Consider the following 7,059-nt stretch of genomic DNA (forward strand, 5'->3'; position numbering starts at 1 on the left):
CATTTGGTATGTACCTCACAAGATATCTGCAACAGCTGGAAAGGCCACAGAAATACCTCACTAAAAGAATCACAGGCCTAAAGCAGATGCATATGCTGACCATCTAAAAAAACTCCAGCTATACTCTGTGGCATATCGTCTACTCAGAGGCGATCTCTGCTTAACATACAAGGTCATGTCAAACCCTGAGCTGCTGGACATGCTCCACTTAAAGAAATCCCAATCCCTCAGAGCCACACGCTCCAGGGATCTAAACCTTGTCATCACAATGAACAAAACATGCTGGAGGGATAGGTTCCTGACCCAGAGACTCCCCATACTCTGGAATAGACTGCCCATACATGTCAAGCAGAGCGCCTCATTGGCCCTCTTCAAAAGGAACCTTGATGATTGGATGGGAGATAGGAAATTCATCCTGGGGATCATGTAAGTCGCCCTGCTAGACAGAGGCCCAGAGAAGTAAATATTGTTGGAAGAAATATCCAGGGAATTGTTATGGCTAGGCTTGCATAGGTCCTAGCGCCGATAGCCTAGTACCAACCTATGAACCTGTGAACATAAGCTGACTATAACAAAGGGAAAAGTACTTCATTCCCTATCTTACTGCACAAAATGTCTCTTTTTATAGGATTAAAATAGATACCCATAGCACCCTAAAGCAAATATTCATAATTTCTTAGAACATAAGTTACCTGGCTCAACAAAAGAGTTATCATATACACTTTTGTCAGTAATGCAGAATGATTTTCATAACTCAGAAGTATTTTGGTAAAGAAGTTTAAAATTTAACTAGTGCATTTTTATCAGCCAACTTTATCCAAACCTCAAAGTTTTCACATAAAAAATAAATAAATAATATCAACTATTAATCAGATAGTAAATGGAAACTATGCAAACTTGTTTCTAAAACATGCCATGAGTCTAATATTTCATGTCTCTAACAGGATTACCACCCTAGAATATTGCAACCAAGTTAAGCTATTAGTTATTAAACTATCCAACCTGGAAATCATGCCACAGCGCCAGCATACAGTAAGTAACTCACAAATGAAGTTAAATATCATACTCAACTGTCTGTCTAATCTAATAAAGAAGAAGAAGAAAAAAGAGAGATCTATGATCTACCTAATATCTCCAAGTTGAAATAACAACTTCTGCCTAATAAGACTGGTCTGATTTATGTTCAAGTCACCAGTCTTGACCTGTTTTAATTGGGACAATAATCTCCTATATCATAGGAATATTATTTTGGTTACATGTCTTTGTGATAATTTTTTTTTAGCAAGGAAAGCCAAAAGAAAGACTAAGTGGGTTGTTCAGCCCAAAGTAAAACCACCCCAATAGAGTCCTCAGCAACAAAAAACCTGGGTTATGAGTAACCTTATTGACCCAAGAGGAATCTAATCACCACAGAAAGTATTTTATAAATTGCATCATTCTAAGGCAACTCCAAAAATATGCATCCAGTTTCTAATCTATCTCCAGCATTAAGGGGAAAATGTGGGAAAAGTTTTGCTGAATGTGCAAAGCTATAAAACACTTGGTACTACCATCCAAAGAACCTGTAAACTCTTCATTTTGTAGTGTACCTAAGCAGTTTAAACTGATTGTCAAAAAGGTCTCTAGTACTACCAATTTCCATGTCTTTTTTTCCAGAGAATTCTATGCGTGTCTGTCAGGTAAGTGCTAGCTTGAAAAATAATCTTTTACGGCCTTCCAATCTGACTTATCTCAGAAAACCCACATCCCTATTCTCAGGAAGAAAAAAAACCAGTAAATTAGCAAACTGCAGACTTTCAGTAGGACATTGCACAACTGTAAACCCTTAAGTTACCTTACAAGATTAACATATATATTATGATTTGTTCACCTACTCTAAAAGATCTCTCAAATGCCTCCCAGGTAGGAATACCTTTATTTACCAACAATTAAGACCAGTACTGGATATACAGTCTCTCCCTACCCTTCACTGATAAAAAATGGGATGCCATCTGACCATACTATTGGAGTCATACCTTTTATCCATTCCTTTATGTCAGATCCCTCTAAAATCCATAAGAAGGAAGTCAAGACCCCTGTGAGGATTTTAGACTGGATATTTCCCACAGACTGTCCTTCATATGATTGTAAATCCCTCTATAACCTCTCAACAAAGCAAGCAGTATATTTTTTTAACAAAATCTGTAAGACTCTGTTTACAACACCAAAACAATCTTAAAGGATATTTGTTTAATGTACAACTTAAATTCAGGTAGCACTGATCTATTGGCTATGAAGCAATATTTGCAGCTGTTCTATGTTTGCATCCATCCCGGACAAAATTTAGTACTAGACCTTTCAAACTTTGTAATAGGTTTGTAGTTAAAGTACATATTAAGAGAATTTGCAAATTCCAAAATGGAAACTGATTTAATAAATCTAGGTGAGGAAAATGGTATGCTTTGATTGGTTGAGTTTTATTCTATATTGATTTTATACCATGATAGAGAGCTAATTTTGTCCAAAATCAGGAATACACTGGATAAGTCCACATTGGGGATTGAAAGATATAATAGTAAATCATCAACATACACTGATAGCTTAACATGTTTCCCCAAAAAAAGTCATAATTCTTGATCAGCAACAACCTTAATTTCACAGTTATGGGCTTTCTAAATACAGTGCAAAAAGCAATAAAGACAATGGACACCCCTTCATTGCACTTCCTAAACCTTCAAAAGAAGGGGATAACTTTGTCCCAATTTTTATTCTGGTGGGCAGGCTATGTTATCTAAAAATAAGAATACAAAATTGCCATATAACTCTGCCAAAGGCTTTTTCAGCATCCCAGCTCATCAGAACTAGAGGCCTTTCCCTCTTATCAGTGCCATCTACAACAATAAAAGTTTATAGCAAATTATCTGATGTACCCCATCCAGGATAATACCTGCTCAATTGGAATGTATTAGCAGTGGAAAAAAATAAGCCAGCCTTTCAGGCATAACAGACATAACTAATTTATTATCATGGTTTAAGGCTGAAATGAGTTGCTAGGAGGTGACCTGCAGAAGGTCCTTATTTGGTGTCAGTATAAGGGAGTTAACAGCCTGCTGCCAGGAAGTTATCTGGTTTAACTAAGAAGAATTTTTCATATTACATAGTACTCTACCCTATTTCTCACTCCCTTGTTGTCTTCTAAGGACCAATCCTCACATGTGCACTAATTCTTTTAATAAGTGTGTGCTTTCCTTTCAAGATCCCTTCCTCTTACTTTCATTTCAATTCAAACACAAATAAACTCTTCCCGCTTTCATGCCATCTATCAGTTCCTGAAGAAGAACCTTATCTCACCATTAGTACCACATAGTGCATGGAGTGCTGCAATTATGGTATATACCAAAACTGGCCAAGAGAAACGCTTGTTTAGCACCTTTCTAACAACAGAAATAGAGCATTAATAGCTGTCAACAGCCATCACAGAACGGTGGTAGTAACTGCAGAGAGCTTTAAAAGATTAAACGTTTCATTTAGCCTTTCTCTTTTGTCCATATGAAGTTTTTAATATGTTTTAAATCTATGCACTACTCTTTTCTTTTTGTCAGTCTGTCTGGCAGTAGTGGGTTGCAGCTTTAAAAGCTGTAGTGCATGGTGGTCGGTTAAACTCCATGTACCATAAAGAATTATAATCAGTTCTCTCCAGTCATGACTTTACTCAATATGTGTTCTTGACATTAACATCAAGATTCTCCTACTGAAGTGAATGTGTATTGAACGTACAACATGCAGATTATCATCAGAGACCCAGATCATATTCCTTTATGCTATCTGCACATGTTAACACTGATGGAAAACAAAGCATTCCCCACTCATATTACCTCTATTACACAAGAGCCTTCCTTGACTTTCCTAATAGTCAATTCCTATAGTAAGCAGACAGAGCCTTAACTGTCACACTTGCTTAATCTCTCTGTAGAATTTACAAGACCTTCACAACCATCCATTTATCACTGGTATAATACAAGTATGACCACAATTGTTTAGAATGAATTACACATAAACATCATCTATTTGTTAATTCTATCAAGGTCTTCATTAATACATGGGGTTCAGTAGCGCCAAGTGCTTTTGTCCGTCCAGATTAACCAAATATCCTTCTTTCCTTCTCCTGCCAAACATACCTCTTCTGTGCCCCTATCTTGATGAAGTCCTACTCAAGACTCTTATGCCTTGAAATTGATAAGAGGTTTAGGCCATAGTGGAGCTGAGTACAAAAGAAGGGACATAGGGGCTGATGTCAGCTTATCCATCTTGGAGACAGAGGCAGTACATCTCATTGCATTACTGACACCTACTTTAGAGAGACAGAGAGGTTCACAGTATGGCCAGAGTAATGCTTGGCCCTGACAGACCATATCTACATGTTAGCTTTTATAGATTCCAGGCAGCAATGTTTATGCCCATGAGGAAGGCCTTAGAAGGTCTTGAAATCTGCCAATGGGGGGTTTGGGCCTTAACTTGGAAAATTCTTATGGATGCATTAATGCTGACCTCCACAAAGTATTATTTCTCTTATGGAAATGAATAGGCCAATTGATTGTTATTCACAGGCAGCAGGAGTGGGAGGAGAGGAGTAAAATGCATTTAAAAGATAAATACTACTGTAATCCATCATAAAAGCAAATGAAAATCCCTCCTCTTTCCATCCCCTGCAATTCCCTTATTGAACTGTTCAGCATATCAGTTCTATCTTTTGTTCAAATCTGTTCTAATTAAAAGTTTATAATCAATCCCTAAAAGTAAAAATTTATCAAGAGTGAGGTGAAATAGGCTAGCTTCCCTGGTATAACCTGTTAAAGGGCAGAATTGATGCTTCTTTTTAACAGCCATTCATTAAAAATATTAAATTAGAAATATCTTTTTTTAAACCTTTGCCCAATGTACCTTAAAAAAAGAAAAAAAAAAACGAACACACATTGAACTATCCAACCTTGGGGGCTATAATTTAAACAAGCTTTTTGTGAGTTTGTAATAATTTCTAGTTCAGTAATGCTAGAAACATGTTCCACCTCAAAGCTTAAAGAAGATAGTTCACACTTGGTACTTTTAAATGTTTATGTGAAACATCACTATACTAATTCCACCTTTTAATGTTTCTCCACAATCTCCTTTCCATTTTCATCACATAAAATCACTCTCTCTCTCTCTCTCTCTCTATATATATATATATATATATTGCAAATCCCACTTTACATAAAATAGGGACATTCTGCTCCTTATTCACAATAGAATTATACTTCTGTTAAATTAATCTTTTCTGCAATGTATTTTTCCTAAGTTTAAACATTTTTTGCTATATTGCTCCCTTAATATATCATCTGATTCTAATATATTATGTAATTTCTCCACACCCTATGCCTCTTTCTCCTTTCTGTCCAAAACAAGCATATACTGATTTTTTATTTGTAAGGCAATTCTCCAGTCTATCTGATTCTCATAAAAGTGTATCATGCCCAAGTAATCAGCACTCTGTCTATCAAAATACCCTACATACTTATGAAAGACAAGTTTAGAACTTCCCTTTAAAAGCACTATGCTCTGAAAACCAAGTTTCTTAGCAATCAGTACATGCACCAACAGAAGGAATTCAAAAATCTATTTCTGTGACCCAATGGAAGGAATTCAAAAAAATGTATTTCTATGAGTAACCATTTGAAATACTGGGACCTGCATTGAGACATAATGTGCAGTGACTGAATGGCTGAAAGAACAGACTTGCATGTGTTAAGCCTGAGATGCCATTTCCCAGAATATTCCCATTTCTCCGAGGTATGGCGATCTTGTAGTTGGTATATATAAGATCAGGGGATGTGGGGACAGATTTGAAAAACATTTATTTCATCAACTTCAAATAAAGTTTTTGTTTTAAAAATTCATATGTCAAAAAACAGCCTGCATGCTAAAACAATAAGATGGGGTGGAGTATATTGTGGGGTGCAGGTGCAAGAGCATAAAGTGGTATATAGGTCAAACCAAAATGGCAGTCAAAGTTAGGATTTTGGAACACTTAGGTGATATTAAGAATAGGAACTTTAGGATTCCTATAGGAGAGCATTTTAATAATGAGGATGGAAGGAGTGACAGTTCATTCTTTTTTAGTATATTAGCTCAACCTAGTTCATACGGGGGGGGGGGGGTAACATGAGCCAGAAGTTAGATGCAGTAGAGAGCAAAATGATTTTGAACTTTGGTACACTTTATCCAAAGGGTCTTAACTTGGAGGTCAACTTAACATAAATTGAATTTAATATTTATTATTAAGGTAATGTAAATAATTCTGTTAACAGACATTTAAATAAGCAACCTTAGCAAATTTATTTTCAATGATGTGAAAGTTATATTTAATGATAAGAGAAGTTTTAAGTATTTAGTTATTTATATGTGAAAAAAAAATTAAATAGCGTTTAATTAGAAATGTATAACTGGATGTTTGTAACAGGCACTGTGCACTTTAAGAATGTAATGGGATTCAGTTACTGGTGGGGTTCACCTGGTATAAACTGGAAGCATGAACATAATGTTGTATCCTTGAAGGCAAAAAGCCGAGGTACCAGCTGGTTGTTGGTGATACTAAAAGCTATTTGGTTTAATCGCTGCTGCTTGCTGTCTGTTTTTTCTTTTAAAAATTCATATGCAAGCTTTTTGTAACTAGAAACCAGCAGACAGTTGTGTAGATGTTTTAACATTGCCAAGATTTTGAAAATATGCTTTATAATCTTTATCAGTTTCAACGTTAATACAGTACACTGTTTTTTTGTGAACATACTACTCTGGTCTGTTGTGGACAAAAAAAAAAAAAACAGTGGTGGTACCATTCCCTCCCCAAAAAAACACAAAAATGCTTTTCAATACATACAGCAGCAGTACCTGTATATGTAAACCACATAACTCCATTCATGTATGTGACAGTCTCAATGCCTTTAGCAATAACTGAAGCAAAAAAAAGCTCTACCAATTCTACTTCGACATTTAATAACTTCCAAGTCAGAGTTCTGAATGTTTGACATGCTCAGAAGCATTATT

This window comes from Protopterus annectens, chromosome 14.part0 (genome assembly GCF_019279795.1).
Source record: "Protopterus annectens isolate FY-2018-M chromosome 14.part0, PAN1.0, whole genome shotgun sequence".
In the NCBI taxonomy this organism is placed as follows: domain Eukaryota; kingdom Metazoa; phylum Chordata; order Ceratodontiformes; family Protopteridae; genus Protopterus; species Protopterus annectens.